The sequence below is a fragment of the Balaenoptera ricei genome, chromosome 1 (genome assembly GCF_028023285.1).
Source record: "Balaenoptera ricei isolate mBalRic1 chromosome 1, mBalRic1.hap2, whole genome shotgun sequence".
NCBI lineage: Eukaryota > Metazoa > Chordata > Mammalia > Artiodactyla > Balaenopteridae > Balaenoptera > Balaenoptera ricei.
Window position 1 is genome coordinate 170075577 of NC_082639.1, and position 26519 is coordinate 170102095.

At 43.5% G+C, this 26519-nt stretch overlaps 1 pseudogene; it reads left to right on the top strand.

Moving 5' to 3' along the window:
• Window positions 1-3897: 3897 nt before the first annotated feature.
• LOC132372915 (deleted in azoospermia-like) lies at window positions 3898-24687 on the top strand (annotated as a pseudogene).
• Window positions 24688-26519: the final 1832 nt, after the last annotated feature.

Genomic DNA, 26519 nt, shown 5'->3' on the forward strand with positions numbered 1-26519 from the left:
CCCCCGCAACCCCTTCACAGTCTGTGCCCTCGCCCCTCTCTGACCTCATCTCCCTGCCTCACTCCACCTCAGCCAAGGCGTCCTCCTTGCTGTTTCTTGGACAAACCCAACACACCAAAGACACTCTGCTTCCAGAGCTTTGCACTAACTTCCCTCTGCCCGGAACATTCTATCTCCAGATATCCACAGGTGTGTCTCCTCACTTCTCTAATTTAAAAAGGCAACTACCCCTCCCCCATACACATCCCTACCTTTCTTTCCTGCCTATTCTTTTTTGTACTACCAATTTCATGCTATTTATTTTACTTGTTTATTAAATATCCCTCTCCCCCCTCCCCCCATAGAGAGAAGCTCCATCAGGGCAGAAATATTTGTCTGTTTTCTAGTACCTGGTACATAGAACCTGCTCAAAAAATATTTATTGAACGAATGAATGTACTACTGCCCTAATATGATGTATTTTATAAAAACAATAAGCATAGAATTCCGAATATATTCATCATCCATCATATGGCATATCCCATGGAGTGCCTTTGAAACCTTTGCTTGTAAACGTAGGTGCCTTTGAAGGTCGCTGTGGAAAATGACTGGAACTTAATATTTTATCAAAATAAAATCTGAGAGCAATCTGAAGTTGGGCAGGAAGGGCAACCCTACAGAAAGGGATTCTGTTGCTCACCGCCTGCCAAGCAACAAAACACTGCCAATTTCTGGAGGAAGAAAGACTTTTCTTGTTGCCAGTAGGGGGTGCTGGGCACCAACAAATGTGAGCAGGGGCAGGGGCAGGATGGGAACCTGCTCCGAGGTGAGGTGATGGACAGAGGGTCAGGTGCAGCTGGCCTGGATTTGGCCAGGCTCTATCCGTGCTGATTCTGAGATTCCCGTATTGCATTTCAGCTTTCACTCTACCAGGTGTTAATAAATCATTTACAGGCTTGCTGAATATCCCAGAGCTACTTCTCAACAAACAGCTCTCTCCTAATCATTTGCTGTTGTTTTCTGCCAGAGGAATTGGAGTATCCTTGTGTAACAATTGCTTTATTTTTGTGTTATAAATCAAATTAGGGGAGGCGGGTACAGCTGTATTTTGTACACCTCTGACATATTTATTTCTGCCTGGTGCAGAGCCGGCCTCCTGTCCTGAAACGCAGAGACACAAGAAAATATGCCATCTTCTCTTCCTTCTCTCTCATCTCTGCAGAAAGGTTGTTGGAAGGTTCGACCACAGATTTTTTTTTTTTAATTAATTTATTTTATTTTTTGTTGCATTGGGTCTTTCTCGCTGCACACGGGCTTTCTCTAGTTGCGGCGAGTGGGGGCTACTCTTCGTTGAGGTGCTTAGGCTTCTCATTGCAGTGGCTTCTCTTGTTGCGGAGCATAGGCTCCAGGCGCGCGGGCTTCAGTAGTTGCGGCACGTGGGCTCAGTAGTTGTGGTGCACGGGCTTAGTTGCTCCGCGGCACGTGGGATCTTCTGGGACCAGGGTTCGAACCCGTGTCCCCTGCATTGGCAGGCGGATTCCTAACCACTGCACCACCAGGGAAGCCCTCGACCACAGACTGAGTGAGAGGGGACTGCAGGAGAGGGACAGAAGGGAGAAATTAGGCTGGGGGTGGGGAGGACAAAATCCCAGCCTCTGCCCTGGAAAATCAGAGATAAGTGGCTGCCTTTGTTTAAAAGGTAATCCCCCAAGTCACCCTATGTGAGTGTTGAGGTAGATAGGGTTCCTCAGAGATGCCTCTTCCTCTCCTCCTTTCACTTGGTGGAATTAGGGAGGTTTCTGGAACTGCCTGGAAATCTTGACTGGTCACAGCCTGGCGTGGGGAGGGAAACCCATCTGCCAGGCTCCTGGGGAGCTGGCAGGTCTGTCCCCTTCTCTATGGAGCTGCCACAGAATCCCAGGGTGTTCAGGGTGCTGTGATTCTGTGGGTGTGGCTCCTCAGAGGCTGTAATATGGCCCCAGGCTCCAATTTTGTCTTCATCTAAATAGCCTTAGTGTGCGAATTGACTGACGTTACCACAAGCAAATACCAGGCTTTTGACTTAGAAAATGATTTTACTTGAATAAAGTGTTATCTCTTTGTATATTGGAGTTCTATATAAGATTCAATTTATAAAAACAGGGTTTATTGGTAAAGCAATTTTGAAAGCTTCAAGACATTAATTCTTTATATTGTTATTTTGGAAACATGACTTTTGGAAAAATGGATAATCCAGAACAAAGTGGGAAAAAAGAATGAAAACTGACCTTGAGATTTAAGAATGAAATATTGTAACAGTTGTAATGTTAAAAGAGGCCAGATTTAAAAACTGCATGTATAAATTACAAAATTGTTATGTAAAAACAGAGCACATCTAGGAAAAAATGACTGGAAAGAAATACAGGTTGGGACTTCCCTGGTGGTCCAGCAGTTAAGACTCCGCCCTCTCAATGCAGGGGGCCTGGGTTCAATCCCTGGTCAGGGAACTAGATCCCACATGCCACAACTAGGGATCCTGCGTGCTGCAACTAAAGATCTCGTGTGCCAAAACTAAAGATCCTCCACACCGCAACGAAGATCCTGCGTGCCGCAGCTAAGACCTGGCACAGCCAAATAAATAAAAATAAAATAAATAAATATTAAAAAAAAAAGAAATACGGGTTAATGTTTACCAAAATTATCACGGGGGGAAGTGAAAATGGATTACTCCCCTTTTTTCCCAATCTCATATATTCCCTAAATATTCTATGATCTATGATAAGGTTACTTTTTTTTTTTTTTTTTGGCAACTACTAATCTGTTCTTTGTACCTACAAGTTGTTGTTTTATTTTGTTTTAGATTCCATATATAAGGGAGATCATACAGTATTTGTCTTTCTCTGTCTGACTTATTTCACTTAGCATAATGCCCTCAGTGTCCATCCATGTTGTCAAAAATGACAGGATTTCCTTCTTTTTATGGCTGAATAATATTCCATTATGTATATATGTGTATATGTATATAATTTTTTAATATAATTTTTAAATTTTTTATTTATCTGTTTTTGGCAGGCTTCAGTAGTTGTGGCATGTGGGCTCAGTAGTTGTGGCTCATGGGCTCTAGAGCGCAGGCTCAGTAGTTGTGGTGCACAGGCTTAGTTGCTCTGTGGCATGTGAGATCTTCCCGGACCAGGTCTCGAACCCGTCTCCCTGCATTGGCAGGCGGATTCTTAACCACTGCGCCACAAGGGAAGTCCCATGTATATAATTTTTATAACAATGAAACATGTTATGGCTCCTTTGCTGGAACGCCACTTTGGTTTATTTCGATTTTATTTAACAAATACTCGTTGAGCACCTGCCCTGTTCTCTACTCTCCCCGGCCCTGGGGATACCTTTCTCACAGAGCTCAAATCCAGCAGCCAAAGTAGGTGTCTATAACATGGTTTAGTAGTTTTTTATCAATACAAAGAAGGTGCAATAATGAAGCGTATTCATAGGCGACACAGCACGAAGAAGGAGGACTCATTCCATCCGGTGGAGCGAGGCCAGGTCACTGGGGAGGCGACTGGGGGCCTGGGTTTTAAAAGATCTTCCACGCCAGACAAAAAATGGGTATAAAATGACAGCGTTCTTACTAAGAAGTAGCACGTGCATGCCACACAATGATTCATAAAATCCTTCCCTGTCCAGTGGTAGTGACAAGGCTGGCTGAGGTGGGGACGCTTAGCTGCTGTTCTTTGCCCCCGTAACCTCCAGCAGACCCTCCCAGGCCTTCCCAAATAAAGAGACAATCTGAGTTGAAAATGCTGTTCAAATACTTTAATTTGCTCCTCACCACAACCCTTCAAAGGATATTGTTATCATCCTTGTTTTACAGACAGGAAACTAATGCTTACAAATACGAAAGGCCCAGCACCAGGGCACACAGCTTGGAGAATGCCCAGCCCCAGGGCACACAGCTTTGGGACGCCCAGCCCCAGGGCACACAGCTTTGAGAATGCCCAGCCCCAGGGCACACAGCTTTGGGACGCCCAGCCCCAGGGCACACAGCTTGGAGAATGCCGAGCTGGGGATGAAGCTGAGGACTTTGAGGCCATGCTCTTTCCACCCACCTTCCGGCCTCTCCTGTTGACCCTCCCCTCGCCCAGCCTGACGAGGTGGAGCTCCCTCCGCAGGGCGGCCTGGAGCGTCACTAAGCCAGGCCCACGCAGCTTCGCCAGACACACCCACCATAGGAGAAGGTGCCAGAAAGGCCCAGGCCCTCAGGACCCCTGATTACTCTCTGCCCCTGTTGGGCCCAGAGGGTTGCAGGGTGAGGCCCCGTCCACACCTCCTCCCCCTCCTCCTTTGCTATGAGGTGGCCTAGTGTCCACCTGCCCCCCTTGCCCTCAGGATCCACCTTGTGCCGCTGTGGGACAGAGTCGCATTTAGCTGGTGAGCAGGGCCCATTCTGCCAGCTGTAGACAGCAGAGATTCACCGCTTATTCAACCTCTAAAGGCTCAGTCCCTTACTTTAAAATAGGGACTGTAGTCCCTGCCTCATAAAGTGGTCTCCAGGATTCAACGAGATCGTCTCCCTAAAGCACCCGTCAGGGTGCCTCGTGTTTTCTAGTGCTTGGGACTGCACTTGCTCCCCTCTGCTGTCAGACAAAAGCCGGGAGTCAGGAGAGGCTGAGCTCCTGAACCAGACCGCACTGGAACACAACCCTGCGGACGGGGGTCTGATAAAGTGTCCTGCGTGCTGAGACAGGCCGGGTTTGGAGACTGTAAGTGGCCTTATGTGTGGGTTTTAAACTCTTGTTGAAAAAAAGATACATCGTTTTTGAATACAACGACGTTAAAGACAATTCTGAGAATGAAATACTACGCTAGTACAACTTATTTTGGAATGCTTTCTTGTTACTGCATTTCGTATTCTGTTATTGTCATTTGTTGTTAAGTCACAGACATATTGACCTCTCTCTCCCTCCCCTTCTCCCCAGTCCAGTCCATGGCCAAGTCCGGAATGACCTGGACGGCACATCTGCCCGCTCCTCCTCACCCCCATGGCCACTGCCTAGTCAGGCCTCCACCCCTCCGACAGGCTGCCCTCAGCACTTTAGTCTTCGAAGGCCTCTCAGCTTCGTCTCTGAAGCCCCAACCCTGCTGTTCATCCTCTACACAGCAGGTAGAATTATCTTTAAAATGTTTTTCTTTTATTGTGGTAAAATATACATAACATACAATTTACTATTTTAAGTATTTTTAAGTGTACACTTCACTGGCATTAATTACATGCACATTGTTGTGCAACTGTCACCACGGTCCGCCTCCAGAACTTTTTCATCTTCCCAAACTGAAACTCTGAATGCTTTGAACGGTAATTCCCCATCTCCCCTGCTTCCAGCCCCTGGCAACCACCATCCTACTTTCTGTCTTTATTAACTTGATGACTCTAGGTACCTCGTGTAAGTGGAATCACACAGTAGTGGTCCTTTTGTGACTGGCTTATTTCACTTAGCATAATATCCTCAAGGTTGTAGCATGTGTCAGAATGTCTACCTTTTTTAAGGCTGAATAATATCCCATTGTATGTGTATACCACACTTTGTTTATCCATGAGAATTATCTTTTAAAATGCAAATCAGATCGTGTCCCTTTTTTGCTTAAGACTCCCCAGTGGTTTCCCATGGCTCTCAGTCAGAGCCTTCCCACGGCTGGGATGCCCTCCTCCAGCTCCCGCCCCTCGGCCTCTGCGCTCTGGCCACGCGGGCCGCTTCCTAATCCCGGAACATGCCAAGCCCTTGCCCAGCCCCACACTCACATTGCCCTCTGCCTGGAATCATCTTCCCTGCTCCCTTGGCGCTGGTTCATTCTCACTCCAGATGTTGCCTCCTTGGTGAGGCCTCCCCAGTCACTCTCTCTTTCATCACCCTGTTTACTTCCTTCACATTATCTGGCTTCTTTGGTGGCTTGTTTATTGTCTGTCTCCTCTCCTTGGAATGGGAGCTTCACAAGATGTAGGCCTGGCCCTCTGCGTCACTGCCGTGGGCTCAGTAAAGATGCTCTGATGAGCGCCTGGCTGAATGGGTGCTGTCGGGCTGTCTGCAGGGGGCGTGACCTGCCGTGATTTAGTGTCACTTGCTCACTTGTCCTAAATGCGCTTTTATAAAAGTACTGATATTAGAAGGTGGTTGTGACCTTGCAAGGGGATGCACTTGACTGTTAGGAACCCAGGTTTTCTCCCTCTCTTCCTTGTACCCACAGCCTCCTGATCATGTAGCTGGACTGAAGGTCTCAGTTTCTCCTTCTGTCAAATCAAGGTGGGGCATGCTGACAGCGTGTGTCTCCTCCTGACTTCCTAGCACTTTGTGACGATGTAGGGAGGGAGAGAAGCTGAGAATATCGGGTAAAGAGCTTTAAAAAGAAATATATCAAATCTTTTAACTAGAGGAAGAAAGAAACCAAGAACAACATAAATAAATTATTTGAAAAATTTCCCCAGAGAAAGAGCAGAATTTCCACTCATCTGCATTTAAAAGTTTGTAATGAGGGAAAATCTGTTCAATAAACACAAAAAATAATTTATTTTCAAATTACACATATCTATAGAAACACATAAAAATGCATAGTTAGAGAAGGATGAAGAGATCTTAAAAGGAAAAGCCCTTAATTTAACATGCTGGCAAAGAGTTAAGTGATATATGTACCGGCATATTTTTTTCTGTGTTGCAAATATCTCCTCCTACTCTCAGCTTGCCTTTTCATTAATGGGGTCTTAAAATAAACATACATACATTATTCATACATTATTGAATATAACATACATACAAACAGAACAGTGAATACATCATACAGTACAATGTGAATTTTTTACAAATGAACCGTGTGACCAGCATCCAGATTGAGAATCAATATCACCAGCATCCCCAAAGCCCCTTTATGCCGCCTCTGGTCACCACCCCTCCAAGGTAACCACTATCCTGACTTACATACATGGGAGATGAGGAAAGTTCTCTTTGGTGTGTGCTTGTGTGTGGGATTCAGTGCATTGATTTGGGCAGTTGTTATGAACTCATGTTTGTTGCATTATGGCAGTCTATTACATGACAGTTTATCCATTCTATGATTGATGGACATTTGGATAGTTTCCAGTTTGGAGGCATTACAAATAGTGCTGCTGTGAACATTCTCGTACGTGCTTTTGTTGAGCACCAGGACACGTTTCTGTTGGGTATACACCTATGCTGGTCACAGGATGTGTATATCTTCCTCTTTAGGAGACACTGGGAGAAATACCAACACTTGGTACTTTTTGTCTTTTTCATTACAGTGGAAGGATGCTGGTATTGTATTGTGGTTTAACTTGCATTTCCCTGATGATGAATTGAGCATCTTTTCATATGTTTATTGGCCATTTGGATAGCCTCTTCTGTGACACACCTGTTCTAGTTTTTTGCCCATTTTTCTCTTGGATTGTCTGTTCTTGTCTTATTGTCCTTTCCTTACTGACTTTTGGGAAGTCTTTCTGTATCCTGAATACAAGTCCTTTGTCAAATATATGACTTGTGAATATCTTCCCCCACTCTCTGGCTTGATTTTTCACTCAGTGGTGGCTTTTGAGGAACGGAAATCTTAAACTGAATATAGTCTAACTTATCAATTTTTTTCCTTTGTGGTTAACTCTTTTCTGTTTCTGTTTAATTAAAATATCTTTGATAAGTAAACATCTCCAATTTTAATATAGTCAAATTGAGCCATCTTTTCTTTTATGATAGTTCTTTTAGTGTCTTATGTGTCTTAGGAATCTTGCCCTACCCTACGTTCATTGAGATATAAACCCTATGTTCTCTGCTAAAAATTTTTTAGTTGTGCCTCGCACATTTAGGTCCATAATCCACCAAGAATTGATCTGGGGGGTTGATAGGGAGAGGGATGGACTGGGAGTGTGGGGTTAGCAGATGTAAACTATTACATATAGAATGGATAAACAACAAGGTCCTACTGTATAGCACAGGGAACTATGTTCAATATCCTGAGATAAACCATAATGGAAAAGAATATAAAAAAAGAATGTATGTATATGTATAACTGAATCACTTTGCTGTACAGCAGAAATTAACACAACATTGTAAATCAACTATACTTCAATTAAAAAAAAGAATTGAGGGACTTCGCTGGTGGTGCAGCGGTTAAGAATCCACCTGCCATTGCAGGGGACACGGGTTCAATCCCCGGTCCGGGAAGGTCCCACATGCCGCGGAGCAACTAAGCCCGTGCGCCACAACGACTGAGCCTGCGCTCTAGAGCCTGGGAGCCGCAACTACTGAGCCCACATACCACAACTACTGAAGCCTGTGCGCCTAGAGCCCATGCTCTGCAACAAGAGAAGCCACCACAATGAGAAGCACACGCACCACAACGAAGAGTAGCCCTCGCTCACCTCAACGAGAGAAAGCCCGTGTGCAGCAATGAAGACCCAACACAGCCAAAAATAAAATTAATTAATTAATTAAAAATTTTAAAAAAGAATTGATTTGTGTGTATGATGTGAGATAAGGATACGAATTTACTTTTTTCCATATGGATACTTCAATGATATGGCACTATTTGTTGAAAAGAACATTCTTTCTTTATTACAATGCTGTTGTACATTCGTGATAAATCAAGTGTTCATACATTCATGGGTCTGTTTCTGACTCTCTCTTTTGTTCTATTGCTGTACCGTCTATCCCTACCAACACCATGCTGTCTTAATTCTGTGAAAGAATTTACTTTTTAATGTTTTATTTTAGAACAAAAATGTTTTTAATTTGTATGGAAACACAAATGATCCTGAATAGTGAAAGCAATCCCGAGAAAGAAGAATGGAGTTGGAGGAATCAGGCTCCCTGACCTCAGACCACAGCACAAACCTACAGTAATAAAAACAGCATGCTACTGGCACAGAACAGACAGGTACATCAATGGAACAAGATAGAAAGCCCAGAAACAAACCCACACACCCATGGTCAATCAATCTATGACAAAGGAGGCAAGAATACACAATGGAGAAAAGACAGTATCCTCAACAAGCAGTGCAGGGAAAACTGGACAACTAAGCACAAAAGAATGAAACCAGAACATTCCCGAACACCATACACAAAAATAAACTACAAATGGACCAAAGACCCAAATGTAAGATTGGACACCACAAAACTCCCTGAGGAAAACAGGCAGAACACTCCCTGACATAAATTATAGCAAAATCTCCTTCAATCCGTCTCTTGTGACGTGTGATGAAGAGGGGGGCTTCGACTTTACTGTTTGTTTTTTTTTTGGCTGCACATGGTCTTAGTTGCGACATACGGACTCTCTAGTTGTGGCATGCGGGATCTTTAGTTGTGGCATGTAGGATCTAGTTTCCTGACCAGGGATCGGACCCAGACCCCCTGCATTGGGAGCGTGGAATCTTAGCCACTGAACCACGAGGAAAGTCCCTCAGCTGTACTGTTTAAAGTTTTTAAAAATCACAACACAAATATCAGCGAGTTTCCTGGACATTCCTTAGTAGATTTGTCCTTTCGCCACCTTTCCACATCTGGTATGCCTGCAGTGCTTAACCCTATGCAAACGCCACTATCTTAGGTCTTAGATGAGCTCTAGGGGATCCATGAAAAACTTTAAAGACAAGTTGCCCCTCCAGATATAAGTGAGGATATTACCTCTTGATATTTTCTGCAACTGATGTCTAAAATTATCCTTTTTCAACATAAGAGAGTCCAGAAGAAATAAAACACTAAATATGAAAAATAACTAAAATTATAAGGAAGGACAACTTAAACAATCCTGAGGTGCTATTATAGTGATAGCTACTCAAGAAATCTACTTTGAAAATCCCCTGCACTCTTGAGAATTCTGGGAAACAGATACACTCATTTCATTGCCGGAGACTTAGAAAATGTGAGCATTCCTTTGGAGGGCAACTGGGCAAACAGAGCATCAAAAATGCCAGTACCACCTATAAATCTACACCTGCCTCCTGTCAGTAAAAAGAAGAAAAGTGCTGCATGCATAGAGATGTTTATAATAGCAGTGCTTCCAACAGTGAAAACTGGAAACAAACTATGGTGTCCCCATGTGACGATAACATGGAGCAATCAAAATGATGAGTACAGTAACTACATAAAACAGGGAAGAGTATGAAATTCTATTAAATTAAAAACAAAATCCATCTCAAAGAGCTATCTGCACCTCCATGTCCACAATAGCCAAGGGAACAACCCAAATGTCCATCAATAGATGAATGGACAAAGCAAATGTGGTCTAGACAACAAAATATTATTCAGTCTTAAAAATGATGGAGAGAGGGTGGGAGGGAGATGCAAGAGGGAGGAGATATGGGGATATATGTATAGGTATAGCTGATTCACTTTGTTATAAAGCAGAAACTAACACACCATTGTAAAACAATTATACTCCAATAAAGGTGTTAAAAAAATAAATTAAACAAACAAACAAATACAAAAACAAAATCCATCAAACTTGGGTATAGATTATCTACTAAAATTTGGGGTATATATGGATCCAAATTGTAAGGGAATAAAAGGAGGAATGAAAATTGTAGGATTATAGGTACAATTAATTTTATCCCCCCACCCCATTTTCAAATTTCAAAATGATCATCAAAAATCTGGCTGTTTGAGGACTTCCCTGGTGGCGCAGTGGTTAAGAATCCGCCTGCCAATGCAGGGGACATGGGTTCAAGCCCTGGTCCAGGAAGATCCCACATGCCACAGAGCAACGAAGCCCGTGTGCCACAACTACTGAGCGTGTGCTCTAGAGTCCGTGAGCCACAACTATTGAGCCCACGTGCCTAGAGCCCATGCTCCGCAATGAGAAGCCACCGCAATGAGAAGCACGTGCCCTGCAAGGAAGAGTAGCCCCCGCTCGCCGCAACTGGAGAAAGCCCGCGTGCAGCAATAAGACCCAACACAGCCAAAAATAAATTTTTAAAAAAAACCTTTAAAAAAAATCTGGCTGTTTGGGTGTTTTCAGCTTAAAAGTAAGAGTGGGGAGCAATGAGTCCCCAGCCTGGAGCAGGTAGCCTCTCTTTCCACTGCCCTGCCTGGCTAAAGCCTACTCATTCTCCATGTACCGTATAAAATGTCAGCTCCTCACAGAGACCTGACTCCCTGTCTCCCTAAATTAGACCCCAGATACGCACTTTCATTTTCTCTCCAAGTGTTCTATACTTCACCTTCTCAGCTCTTCCCCCTTCCCTCTAGAACCAGATGGCTTGAGTTTACTTCTCAGCCCCAAGTTACTAACAAGTTGCTCACCACTCTGTGCCGCGGGTTCCTCATCTGTGAAGTGGGGGTAATGACAGCACCTTCCTGAGAGGGTCGTGGTGAAGAACTGCCGAACTGGTACTTGTAAAATGCACTGTGTTCTGGGATCGCAGTAAGAACAGCTGTGGACTGAATTGTGTCCCCCCAAAATTCATATGTGCAAGCCTTAACCCTCAGTGTGATGGTATTAGGAGTTGGGGGTATTAGGACTTGGGGGTCTGTTTTTTTTAAAACAGCCTTATTGAGATATCACTGACATAGAAAAATTGTATATATTTAAGGGATACAACTTGATGTTTTGATGTACTTATATATTGTGAAATGATCACCACAATCCAGCTAATTAACGTATCTATCACGTCTATGTACTTACCATTTGTATGTGTGTGTGTGGAGAAGATTTAAGCTACATCCTCTTAGCAGATATCAGTTATACAATACAGTATTATTAGCTATAGTCACCATGCAGTACATTAGGTCTCCAGAACCTATTAATCTTGCATAACTGAAACGCTGTACTTTTTACCAACATCACCCCACTTCCCCCTCCCCCAATCCCGGCAACCACCATCCTTCTCTCTGCTTCTACAAGTTTGACTGTTTTAGATTCCCCATAAAGTGAGATCATGTGGTATTTCTCTTTCTGTGTCTTGCTTATTTTGCTTAGCATAATGTCCTTCAGCTCCATCCCACTTATTCAAATGGCAGGATTTTCTTTTTTGTGGCTGAAAAATATTCCAATGTGTCACCCAATTCTTACCAACAACAATCCCCAACCCTTGAACAGCTCTTGACAACTTTTGTCTGCAAGACCGTTTTACGAACGCTCTTTCAATCGAATGCTTGGAAGGAAATTTCTTTGTGTGGGTTAATGAATATAGCTTATGCAGCCAAGAAGCACTTCCTTCTGAATGTTTTTCAAAATTGTAAGGTCAGCAAAGCCAGTCTGTAAACTCTCAGAAGGTCTATTCTGACATCCCAAGGGAGGATGGGACTCTTCCCCAGCAGCACCCCCCTGGCGTAAGGTGTGGTGGACGGAACCGCAGGTGCTGGCTTTACTTCATTTTCTCATCCTCCAATCTTCATGAAGTAGGTTATTCTTTCCCCCATTTTGTGGTGGATCAAACCGAGTTATCAAGGGTGCTTAAATAACTTGCCCAAGCTCCTAAGCAGGCAGGTTATCGTCAGAATTTATCTGTTTTAACTACAGAGATTGTGCATTAAAAACAAAGCAAAGCAAAACAAAAATCTCATTTTTCTGATTACTAAAAAAAAGCCTTCAGAAATTCTGGAAAATACAGAAGAAATACAAAGATGATACTAAAAATCACCCAGATTTCTTCAGCTCAGTAGTAATCATTGTTAACACATTGGTAAATTTCCTTTTTTTTTTCTTCTGTGTGTGTTGACTGAAATCATACATTTTATTTTTTTCATATTCTTTTCCATTACGGTTTATTACAGGATATTGAATATATTTCCCTGTGCTATACAGTAGGGTCTTATTGTTTATCCATTCTATAAATAATAGTTTGCATCTGCTAGTCCCAAACTCCTAACCCAACCCTCTCCTGTACCCCCTTCCCCTTGGCAACCACAAGTCTGTTCTCTATGTCCATGAGTCAGTTTCTGTTTCTGTTTCGTAGATAAGTTCATTTGTGTTATCTTTCAGATTCTACATACAAGTGATATCATATGGTATTTGTCTTTCTCTGTCTGACTTACTTCACTTAGTATGATAATGGCATTATTTCATTCTTTTTTTATGGCTGAGTTATATTCCATTGTATGTATGTACCACATCTCCTTTATCCATTCATCTGTTGTTGGACATTTAGATTGTTTCCACCTCTTGGCTATTGTAAATAGTGCTACTATCAACATCAGGGCACATGCATCTTTTCAAATTATAGTTTTGTCTGGATATATGCCCAGAAGGGGGATTGCTGGCTCATATGATAACTCTATTTTTAGTTTTTTAAGGACCCTCCATACTGTTTTCTATAGTGGCTCCACCAATTTACATTCCCATCAACAGTGTAGGAGGGTTCCCTTTTCTCCACACCCTCTCCAGCATGAAATCATACATTTTAATGATGATACATATCCCTTTTTAACTGACATTATTGCATAGTGTGGGCTTTCTTTATGCCATTTAAAATTCTTCTGAACATGGTTTTTAATGACTATTTAACAATCTATTTTGTGTATTTATCTTTCTTTTGTTGGGCATTTTCATTTTCTTAATGTTTTTGGTAATTGTATGAAATGCTGTAGAAAATCTTTGTGTTTCAACTGTTGTCTAAATCTCAAATTATCTCTGTGGGACAGATTCATTTAAAAGGAGACTTACTGGGGCAAGTTTATGAATATCTTTAAGGCCCTTGATACATATGACCAAATTACTGCTGAAAAGGTGGCACCTGTAAATGCACCTGGCACCTTCTCACTGCTCTCTGCAACATTGACTATTAACTTCTCAAAAGAAGTCTTTACTAATTTGGTGCCTGAATAATGCTACCTTCCTGTTTTTTGGGTTTGTTTTTGTTTACCGAAGTTAGTTGATTTACAATGTTGTGTTAGTTTCAGGTATACAGCAAAGTGATTCAGATATATACTCTTTTTCAGATTCTTTTCCATTATAGTTTATGACAAGATATTGAATATAGTTCCCTGTGCTATTCAGTAGGTCCTTGTTGTTTATCTATTTTGTATATAGTAGTTTGTATCTGCTAATTACAAACTCCTAATTTATCCCCTCACCTTTCCCCTTTGGTAGCCATAAGTTTATTTTCTATGTCTGTGAGTCTGTTTCTGTTTTGTAAATAAGTTCATTTGTATCATTTGTATCATTTTTTAGATTCCACATGTAAGTGATATCATATGCTACTTGTCTTTCTCTGACTTCCTTCACTTAGTAAGATAAGCTCTAGATCTTTCCATGTTGCTGCAAATGGCATTATTTCATTCTTTTTTTATGGCTGAGTAATATTCCATTGTGTATATATATACACAATGGAATATTATATATACATATACACTGTGTATATATATATATACCACATCTTCTTTATCCATTCATCTGTTGATGGACATTTAGGTTGCTTCCATGTCTTGGCTATTGTGAATAGTGCTACTGTGAATATTGGGGTGCATGTATCTTTTCGAATTATAGTTTTCTCTGGATATATACCCAGGAGTGGGATTTCAGGACCATACGGTAGCTCTATTTTTGTTTTTGAGGAACCTCTATACTGTTTTCTACAGTGGCTGCACCAATTTACATTCCACCAACAGTGCTACCTTCCTGTTGATTAAGCCTGTCCTCTTTCGACTGCTCCATGCTCCATGGATGGGATCTTGGCTGAAGGTAATGGGGCCACTGCCTCTTGGATCCCTTCTTTTATTTTTTTTAAAAAGCCCTTCCATAGTGCTTTCCATGTCCTGGGAACTGTTTCAGTGCTTAACAAATACTAATTCAAATAACCCTACAATGAAGGCTCTATTGTCATCCTCCTTATTCAGTAGATGTGGAAACTAAGGCACAGAGAGCAGCTCAAGGCCACCTGACTTGTGACAAGGTAGAGCTGGGCTCGGTCTGGGAGCAGGCGCTGGGGCCACTCAGAAGCAGGGAAGGGTTCCTGCTGCGCGAAGAGGATTTGGGTCTGATTTGGGTCTCAGCCACGCATTCCCTGACTCATCACCCTTCTTTCTTTTAGGCCCTGTTGTATTTCTTCAGGTGCCTTGAGCACAGTTCATGGACACTGTTGCCAAGCCTGGTCACATTAACGGGCCTACAGGCAGCCTGGCCAGTATCCTTGGCGTGTCAAGAATGACACTTGCTTTGTAGTCAAGGCTGTGGCACAGACAGGTCATAAGGAATCACAGCCGTGAGTCACTGTGCCAGGGCCTTTTCCAACCCCAAAGCTCAGTGGATGGCAGGGCTACCTCTGCCAGTCAGCATGGAAGTGTCCCAAACCCCAGAGGAAGGGAAATCGGACATCGACTGCTCACTGGGAAGCTGGGGAGAATCCACATTAGCCTCACCTCAGCCCAGCCACACTTATCACCCCGTGCAGCTGTCTGTTTACTAAGGGTGGACTTCCTACTGCTGGGACCCTGTCTTTGTCTCCCCAGCCCTGAGGTGTCTGGTGATTGATAGGTGCTCAGTGAATGTTGATTGAATGAATGAACTGCGGATGGGATGAGCTGGCTGGCAAGAAGCGGCCCACCTACTGAGATTAAGAGATTGTTTACCCATGAGATTAAGGTGCTGTGGGCACAGCCTACCCTGGTCAGGGGCCCTGCATTCAAATCCCAGTGGTGTCCCTGACATTCAGCCTCATGGCCTTGGGTGATATTAGTTTGTGTGTTTTGGCCTCAGTTTTCCTTCTCAAAGGCCCCCATTGTTGTGAGGGTAGAAATGGAATGTATGTGATGGCAGGAGCCCCAGGTAGATGTAAACGATGGGCGCTGAGCCTTTGGACCGGGATCTTGGAGCCACAGGGTCTGCTCTCAGTCTCGTTCCTTCGGAGCAAAGGCGGCACCATTAGGGGTTCCAGGGTTGATTTTCCTGCGCTCCTCATAAATGCTTTTCCTGAAGGGGGCTCTGCCCTCTTGACAGGGCTTCAGCCTCTGGGAGGCAGGAAGCTGATATGCCAAGACCTCTGGGGTCTGGCTGGACACGTTTCACATCGGCTGAGGCTGGACTCCAGAAAGTTCTAAACTTCCCTCCCACTGTTCACAAATTAAGAAGCGGCCACGGGGGCTTCCCTGGTGGCGCAGTGGTTGAGAGTCTGCCTGCCAATGCAGGGGACACGGGTTCGAGCCCTGGTCTGGGAAGATCCCACATGCCGTGGAGCAACTAGGCCCGTGAGCCACAATTACTGAGCCTGCGCGTCTGGAGCCTGTGCTCTGCAACAAGAGAGGCCGCGACAGTGAGAGGCCCACGCACCGCGATGAAGAGTGGCCCCCGCTTGCCACAACTAGAGAAAGCCCTCGCACAGAAACGAAGACCCAACACAGCCATAAATAAATAAATAAAATAAAAAAAAAGAAGCAGCCACGGTGATGTGATGAAGGCAGAGGAAGGAATAGGGGACCACAGAAGCAAGGGCCCATCTCTGCTGCATCCTTTGTGAAACTCCTCCCTCCACCCTTCCCCTGTTTCTCTTTCCTGGCATTCTCCTACGTAGGCCCAAAGGGGTGGCAGGGGCTCAGCCTCCCTCAGCCTCCCTCCTCTGGCCTCCCTCAGAGGGAGATGGTTTCTCATTCCGGGACAAGGCAAACAAGTCCTCAGGACTGAGAGACCCGCCTTAGGGCTTTGGCCTCAGGGTCCTGTCCCCAGACCGCCTGGCAGAGGTCATCCCACCCACTCCAGCTGGAGCCTTCCTTCTTGCAAGGACTCTGAAGGCTTTGAAAAAAAAAAGTATTATTCTGTTTATAGATACCCAGTAACAGGCCATGTTAAGATACGGCAATAGCAACATCTTCCTCTGAGAGGCTGCCCGCTGTAAGTGGTCGCGAGCAGGTTAAGGGGCAAGGGCTGCGCTGTGCTCTTTTGCAAACAGCATGTCAGTTTCAGCCCCGAGTCTCATTCGCAATCTCACTGCCTCTTCAGGCTTCTGTGGGGCACACCGGTTGCTTTCCTTCTGCAGGATTTCGGGCAAAGTGTTGGGCTCCTACATCCCACTCCTTCAGTTTGTCCACCTCAGAGGCTTCTCCAGGCTCTGGGGAAAGTTGGGGAGGAGAACCCTTTTCTTAGAGAAATCTTCCTCAGGAAAGAGTCAAGGGGCTGCACAGTTCTGTGGTTAGTGCCCCTGGGGGAGCCTAGAAGCTGCCCTTGGACAAGGGACTTGGGTGATGTCCAGGGATGTCTCTTTTGCTCACAGAGCCCTGGTCAGCCTCCCACTGAAGATGAGGCTGAAATGCATGCATCCTCGTACACAAAGCACGCTGACCTAAATTCACAGTGAGGAGACATGGCCTCAGGTCTTTGCCAAAGAACAAATTCTGATAGTGAAGACCCACGGCTCTACTTTCTCCAAAGTAATAGGTGATTCCTTAGGTTGGTCCCCTTTGAAGGACTGACTCTAGAGCAAACAAATATTATTTAGGAACATAAAATGCTCAAAAATTATAATTAGTATTCTCAGAATGATTTTTAATTGAATATATAGTTGATTTCCAATATTGTGGTAGTTTCAGGTGTACAGCAAAGTGATTCAGTTATACATATATATATATTTTTCCAGTTCTTTTCCGTTATAGGTGATTACAAGGTATTGAATAGAGTTCCCTGTGCTATACAGTAGGTCCTTGTTGTTTATCTATTTTGTATATACTGGTGCGTATCTGTTAATCCCATCCTCCTAATTTATCCCTCCCCCAGTCCTTAGGTTGCTTTTCGTTTTGTTTATGATTTCCTTTACTGTTCTAAAATAACATTTTTAGAGAATTTCCTGAAGGTCCAGTGGTTAGGACTCTGTGCTTTCACTGCTGAGGGCGCCGGTTCAGTCCCTGGTCAGGGAACTAAAATCCTGCAAGCCATGCGGTATAACTAGAAAATAAATAAATAAAATAAAATAAAATATTTATTTAAAATAAGAAACAGCAACAGAAAGCCTAGGCTACTAAAGTCATGAATATTTCAGAATGTGAAGCCACGGGCACTGACAATAAATATAAATAAACAAACAAATAAATGAATGAAATGAAATGAGAAATGTAGAGGTTCAACCAGGTCTGGATATAGAGAACAAAGACCACAGAGTGGGGATGGACAGGGTTGGAGGATGAAATTTTATTAAAAGAAAAAAGAAGAGGAAGAGATTTCCTAAAGTTAACTTCAGATGAGAAGGGCTCACAGATCTTGGAGTAAAGAAGGCATTCCTTTTTTTTTTCTTAATTGAAGTATAGTTGATTTAAAGTGTTGTGTTAGTTTCAGGTGTACAGCAAAGTGATTCAGTTATACATATACATATATATATATATTCTTTTAATTAATTAATTAATTAATTAATTTGTTTATTTATTTATTTATGGCTGTATTGGGTCTCCGTTTCTGTGCGTGGGCTTTCTCTAGTTGCGGCAAGTGGGGGCCACCCTTCATCGCGGTGCGCGGGCTTCTCACTATCGCGGCCTCTCTTGTTGTGGAGCACAGGCTCCAGATGCGCAGGCTCAGTAATTGTGGCTCACGGGCCTAGTTGCTCCGCGGCATGTGGGATCCTCCCAGACCAGGGCTCGAACCCACGTCCCCTGCATTGGCAGGCAGACTCTCAACCACTGTGCCACCAGGGAAGCCCCCATATATATATTCTTTTCATATTCTTTTCTATTACAGTTTATCACAGGATATTGAATATAGTTCCCTGTGCTATACAGTAGGACCTTGTTGTTTATCCATTCTATATATAATATTTTGCATCTGCTAATCTTAAACTCCCAGTCTGACCCTCTCCCACACCCCCTCACCCTTGGCAACCACAAGTCTGTTCTCTATGTCTGTGAGTCTGTTTCTGTTTCATAGATAAGTTCATTTGTGTCATATTTTAGATTCCACACATAAGTGATATCATATGGTATTTGTCCTTCTCTTTCTGACTTACTTTGCTTAGAATGAATGGCCCAGGGTTTATTTTGGACCCACAGCTTTTTTTTTTTTGGCTCTACAATAAAGAATATTTACATAATAATGGTAACATAAATGTCACTTACTTGTTTTCAGCAAAGGACTAAACAGAATGTTAAGGTTACTAATCTTGCCATTGCAAATGCCAAGGTGTAGCTAGTACAGAGTTGGGAGACCAGGGTGGGTGAGGAGGTGCAAGACATGGTCGCTTCATAGTCTAGTTTTATGTGATGCAAAAGTAAGACACTGTCTGCAGCTCAGGGAGCAAGAAATAGAGGTTTTCGTATATTGTTTAAATTTGCAAAAGTGATGAAAATAACTAAAATTACCAATGCATTTATTAAAAATTTGAGAGGAGGATGGAATGCAGAATGAGGGGGGAAAAGAGCTAAATGCTTGTTTTTCATAGCAGGGAGTCAACAGATACCTCTAAGGTAAGAAATCAACCATACTGTTTATGGTTTGGGAGGTAAACCGTCAGAAGTGATGTTTGAAGAGTGGGGAAGGATGGAGTGGAAGACTATTACTTTTCATTATAAATCTTTCTTTGCTATTTGATTTAGTACCATAGATATGTCTTTGAATACACACACACACACACACACACACGGCTCTTCAGAAAACTCATCAGCTCCCACCAGGAAACTCTCAGAGCTCCAAGAGCAAGCAGCAGGCCAAATGCTCAAAGGACAGCTTAGAGCTGCATTGCAGAGGAAGCAAAAAGTGTTTCCAGGAGGTGTCGGGGCTGCTTGGTGGCTGGAGTGTCACATTCCCTAATGAACATGCAGGAAGCGGGTAAAACACGCCAGTGGCTTCTCACCAGAGTGGATGGCAAAAGCTCGTTTCCTTTCCATGACAGTTGCAGTGCTGAGCTATTAACAAAATGCTGAAGTATCTGGGAAAAGGATCTGGCTCAGCAGGACAGAGCTAATCCTAGGGATTCCCAAATGACTCCACACTCGTTGTTATGTATTTTGTTTACTCAGGCCACCTTTCCAATTACCCTCAGAATGTGCAAATGCTTCCTCCCTGCTTTATCAGGTATGAGAGGTAGAGAATCAGGTAGAGAATAGGATAATGATATCAGTACCATAATAATGATTATGATAGCAAATATCAATTAATGATGTCAAATATCAATACCACCGCCCTCCATTAACACTCTCCCCTGGACTGGTTAGAACTCTGGCTCCACTAGGATGAACTTAGTACTGACAGCCTAGAAAATATGATCTGATCCAGGCCTTAAAGAATTTTCCATCTAGAACAGGTGATCCTAAGGAAAAGGCCAAGGGAGTCCGCCTGTGCCCCTCGGCCTCGCCACCCATCTCTGACTGTCCTCGCTCGTCCGCCTCTGCCCAGTCAAGCCGGGCGGCGGGCCCGAGCAGGCCTAACAGCAGCCCCTGCCCCTCCTCAAGCCCCTCTGCCGGAACCCTGGCTGCCGCCATCCTGAGGCTGCAAATCCTGAGACTCCAAACTCAACCACCTCCAGAGAGGCCAGCACCCAGCCTTCATCAACTACGACCAGCCAAGGCTATGTTTTACCAGAAGGCAAAATCATGCCAAATACCTTTTTTTTTTGGTGGTGGAATTGATGTTAGGATGGATGAAACCGAAATTACAAGTTTCTTTGCTAGATATGGTTCAGTAAGAGAAGTGAAGATAATCACGGACTGAACTGGTGTGTCCAAAGGCTATGGATTTGTTTCATTTTATAATGACATGGATGTGCAGAAGATAGTAGAATCACAGATAAACTTCCACGGTAAAAAGCTGAAACTGGGCCCCGCAATCAGCAGACAAACTTTAAGTGCTTATCACGTACAGCCACGTCCTTTGGTTTTTAATCCTCCTCCTCCACCACAGTTTCAGTGTAATCCAAACACTGGAATAATCCCAACACTGAAACTTACATGCAGTCTCCAACCACAATGAATCAGTGTGTTCAGGCTTATCCTCCTTATCCAAATTCACCAGTTCAAAACGTATGGACACCAAGGGGGGAAAACCGCGGTGGGGTGGGGATGGTGGTGTGCTGAATTGGGCGATTGGGATTGACATGTATACAATGATGTCTATAAAATTGATGACTGATTAAAAAAAAAAAAAAGAAAACAAACAAACAAACAAAAAAACCAAATTCACCAGTTCAGGTTATGACCAGATATCAGCTGTGGGTTTATAATTATCAGATGCCACCTCAGTGGCCTACTGGGGAACAAAGGAGTTAACGTTATTCCTGTGGATTATACAGCTGTTAACTACCACTGTGATGAAGTTGATCCAGGAGCTGAAGTTTTGCCAAGTGAATGCTCAGTTCATGAAGTTACTCCATCCTCTGGAAATGGCCCACAAAAGAAATCTGTGGGCTGAAGCATACAGACGGTGGAATCGTGTCTATTTAATCCAGAGAACAGACTGAGAAACTCCCTTGTTACTCAAGATGACTACTTGAGTAGGATAAGAGTTCATCACTTTATTTTTATTTATTTATTATTTTTTTTAATTTTATTTATTTATTTATTTATTTATGGCTGTGTTGGGTCTTCGTTTCTGTGCGAGGGCTTTCTCTAGTTGCGGCAAGCGGGGGGCCACTCTTCATCGCGGTGCGCGGGCCTCTCACTATAGCGGCCTCTCTTGTTGCGGAGCACAGGCTCCAGACGCGCAGGCTCAGCAATTGTGGCTCACGGGCCTAGTTGCTCCGCGGCATGTGGGATCCTCCCAGACCAGGGCTCGAACCCGTGTCCCTGCATTGGCAGGCAGATTCTCAACCACTGCGCCACCAGGGAAGTCCTAGAGTTCATCACTTTAGAAGTGAAGTGTTCTTCATCACTTTAGAAGAAGTTGGGCAGTGCTTAAGTCTGTTTGATCTTCTCTGCTGACTTTCTAGTCTCACAGGAAGTTGCAGATTTTGAATAGTAAGAAGAGACTGAAAGTTTTTCAACTATTATAGAAATTTAATTCTGAATTTTGAGAAATCACACTCAGACTTTTCTATACAAGTTATATTAGATTGCCTAGTATTATTTTACATTGAAACTTTTTCATTAGACATTTACTTAGAAACTGATTCTGTGTTCAATATATAGTTAAAAGTAAAAAAATAATTGAGACTGAAAGGAATAACTTTAAGATTTATCTGTAAGGATTTTTTTAAATTGACATTTTAAGAGTTTAAAAGCAAATGCTGATTTTCAAAAAAAATTGTTTTAGAAAACCTATTTTGAAAGGTCAGAATTTTGATAGTTTAAATACAAGCACTTCACTTCTCCAACAAGTACCTGTGAACAGTACAATATCTACGATGTTGTGCTTTTATGATTTGTCCAGAAATTTACCACAAAAGCAGAGTTTTTAAAACTGCATTTTTAATCAGTGGAACTCAGTATATAGTTAGCTTTATTGAAGTTTTCCTTATCTAAACCCAGTAAAACAGATTCCAAACAAACAGTCCAATCAATGGGTTTACATGTATTAGTTCAAAATATTTTATCTTATCTAGAATCCACACATAGAGATATCTGATTGGGATGGTAATTAGGATAATTAAATTCTGGGCCTAATTTTTTTTAAAGACTCCAAAACAAACTAAACTTTATTAAGTACATAAGCTTCCTGATAAGTTACTATTCTCCTTTTTTCCTTTTACTTTTTTTTCCTTTGGAATGCTAAACTCAATGGCTGTATCTTAAGTTGTGCAAAATATTGGTATTAAAGAAGGCTGAAACTTTTTTTTGTTTTTTTTTAAATTTATTTATTTTTGGCTGTGTTGGGTCTTCGTTGCTGTGCACGGGTTTTCTCTAGTTGAGGTGAGCAGAGGCTACTCTTCGTTGCGGTGCGCGGGCTTCTCATTGTGGTGGCTTCTTCTTGTTGCGGAGCACGGGCTCTAGGCACACGGACTTCAGTAGCTGTGGCATGTGGGCTCAGTAGTTGTGGTGCACTGGCTTAGCTGCTTCGCGGCATGTGGGATCTTCCCGGACCAGGGCTCGAACCCGTTTCTCCTGCATTGGCAGGCGGATTCTTAACCACTACGTCACCAGGCAAGCCCTGAACCTTTTTTTAATGTTGCTTAAAAGTTACTCAGAGTACCTGAAAGGAATTGTTTTTATAAAAACATTAAAATATTAGTTATTTGTTAAAGAACAGATAGATTTTTATTTTTGTTTTTTAGCCTATTATATTTCCTTTTTTAAAGTAAAATATGTCCAGGAGAGTCAAGGAAGTTTTGGTGTTTCTAAACCACAAAAGTTGTTTAGCAATAAGCATATCCCAAAAATATACTAGATTTAGAGTTAACAGTCCATTTTTAGATCAGCTAGGTTCCTCGTTAGACAGTGTAAACCGTGACAAACAACTAGAGATCCAGAGCTCCTTTGCTGTATCCACAGTCTTGCTTTTCCAGTCTGTAGCACAATTCTTCCAGGAGGTTTGCTCCTAGAACAGGTGATGTGAAGAAGAGAAGTATCAGTATAAACAATCTGAGGGCTAAGCCTTGGAAAGGTAGCAATGGGATAATACCTTTCTAAGGGAAACACTTGTATCAGCATCATTTGACCTGCCATGGACATGAGTTTAAAGTGGCTTCCTGGGTTTTCTTTCACTGGCCAGCCGCTTCACTAAAACATGGAAACTCCATTTTTCCCTAACCTAATGAATCTTCCATCGGCCATATCATCAGTGCCCATTGTCTTACAATTCCTAATAATCTTCATTCTGAATCTGAAGGAAAGAGTCTTTTAGCTTAAGGATCCCCAAGAGTGCTTTCTTATGCCTCAGAATTTGAAAGTGCCCTGAAATTTGTTCTTTTTCAAATTCTCTGTACTTTTGTGTGTGTGTGCTATAACATTCTTACATGTATTATTCTATGATGAAATCTCCAGTTTACTATAAATGATACCTAAATTCTAAACAGCCAATTCTAATTATCCCAATATGACCTTAAGAAAAGTAAGGGAATAAATTTTTATTTGTGTGCTGTTTTGTTGGACTGAAGTATTTAAAAAGGTAGAAAGAAGAGACAAAATTCTGAACCTTTCAAAATGGAAAATTAAACTTAAAAGTGTGTTCCTATTACCTATGTTGATATTGTCTTTGCATAAATGAATAAATAGAAATAAAGAAAAAAAATTTTTTTTCAAAAGGATTTTGACCTACTTATTCATGTCATGTTATCTAAAAAGATGGTGGGGATTTGGGTGGGGAGTATGTGACAAGATTTAGATCCTTGAAGTTCAGAGGTGTAAATATTGTTCAGTTTCTTAATCTGGCCAAGTTAGTTTATAAAAGCAAATCTTGACACACTGAAAAAAAATAAAGAAAAGGCCAAGGGAATCACGTGAGATCAAGAGAATCAGGACCCAGCTCTGGCCCTGATGACTCCTGGCTGTGTCTCCAAGGGCAGGGAGGCAGTGGAGGATGTGTTGTCAGGTGAAAACAGAACATGTTACCACACGGATGTTATCACACACCTGGGCTTGTGCAGGTCCAGACGTTCTGGAAGCTCATACAAGATTTAGTATTGCTTTGGGGAAGCAGAGCAGAGGTTAGAGGTGAGCACAGGAGACGCTTCTCATTGTCTGTCCATCTGCCAAGTTTGTCAACTTTAAAGTTGTATGTGTTGGTTATTAGTTTCCTGAGTCAATAGTGGCCTCAATCTGGACTAAGATCTCATGTGTCTAATTTCCATCCATCTACTCTTCTCTTTTTCCCCTGCCGCCCACCCCTTGCCTCTCTCTTTTTTCAGCAAGTGCAGTTCGAGCACAAACTATCTGCCGGGCACCATGTTAGGCATGATTACACCTAGAGGGTGTCCGTCCCTCACTGAGCAGGTGCTCTATCGGGAAAGCTGCACCCCAGCATCTCTTTCCAGAATGTCACAGGGAGTGTCATCCCCCTGTTTTCACGAGGGACCAAGGGCATCCAGAGAACATAGTGATGAACTGGGCAGGGAGAGATGGGGCTGCTCAGAACATTAGGAAGGGTTTTCATAAAGGAAGTGAAATTTATGCTGAGACTTGCCAGATGAGAACATTTCAAAGATAAAAGAGAGATGAAGAATGAGCCACTAGATGACCCTCCAGGGGGTGTTCTGTGAGAGGCCTGAATGCTGAGTGGAGGGCGGCTGTGAGGGGCAGGACGCGGGGGTGGGAAAGCGGGCTGGGCCTCGGGGGAGGAACCTTTGTCTGTGCTCCGTGTGGCCACGAGAGTGACAAGTTAGGCGTCACCTGGGCAGAGAGGCACGGTTCAGAATCAGCACCCTGGGCTCCTGGGTCCTATGTCACGGTTCTTGAATGTGAAAATATTCAGAAGTACTGAAGCTGTGGGGAAAGACACAAAAGGGCTTTTTGCCAGAGGGAGAAAAAAAAACCTTTCTGTTTGCCTGCTCTTACTCTCACATGTTCAGGGAAAGCCCACAAAAAACCTCAGGGAAAAAATTCTTTTCCCTTTTTTTTCTGGTCACTTTATTTCCTCTCATCACAGGCAATCAGGAAGCTGAGGAACCCTCTGGAAAGGGCTGGGTTACGGTTCTCCTTAATGGTAGGATGGGATGCTTTTCTCCCACAGGACTGCTATCGCACTGCCACCCAACCCTGCTCTCCTCCACCCTCGTGTGCACGTGCAGAAGCTCTAACATTCAGATTCCTGGCCCCAGGCCCCCATCCAAGACCTTTAAGGAGGTCTGGGCTGGGGTCCAGGAATCCGTAGTTACACCAGCTCCGCAGATGATTTGCCCCCAAGAGCCTCCTGTGGAAAAACACCCAGACCTGGCGGAAGGTGGGAGGTGCCCGAACAGGGGTTGTAGAGAAGCTGTCTGGGGCTGAGGGGAGGGGAGGCATGGGGGGGGGGGCCACCCCTGACACTCAGGGGCTGCGGGCTTTGTGGCTCCATGATGGCCAAGCTGTGCTGGATGGCCGGGTCGGGTGACTCCAGGTCAGGGAAAGCGGCTGCAGGAGCCGTGGACTGGTCTGGGGAAGACAGAGCAAGGCTGCCAGTCTGGGTTATCTAAAGGCCACCAGGGGCGGGGAGGAGACTGGTCGTAAATGTCCCCAGTCCTAACGCATGTGCATGCCAACAACATGCCAACCAAACAGACGGGAGGCGGAGTAATTGCATGCTTGTACAGAATTCACACGATTACACTTAGAGCATTCACAACATACTATCTCTGGGAAAAAAAGTCTTCACAAACTTTTCAAACCCCTAACAACACAGGTTCGTAAACAGTATGCACTCCTTCTACCTTAGAAAGGTCTGATTCAGACAGTTTTGTAAGTAGTCTCCCCTCCCACAAGGTCAGTGGAGGCTATGTTACAATTTTTCCACTTTTCAAGCCCAACCTGACCCCACAGACTGCCTGACCAGACTCTCCCCCAAGATCCACAGTCGGAGGGGAGGCCTGGTTCCCAACTCTGCATGACAAAGGGCAGCTGCCCTTCCTCCCTGCAACTAATAGGTCCCTTGAAAAAAGTCTCCCAATCCACATTCACCACTAGCTAATTGCTCAATTATTTTATTTCCCCAACAAAACTCTTCAGTCCACTTGGAATCCACATTCAGGACTAGGAGCCTGTGTCCAGGAAGCCTCAGGAGTCTGGGGGGCTCGCCCTCTGTCTGTCTGC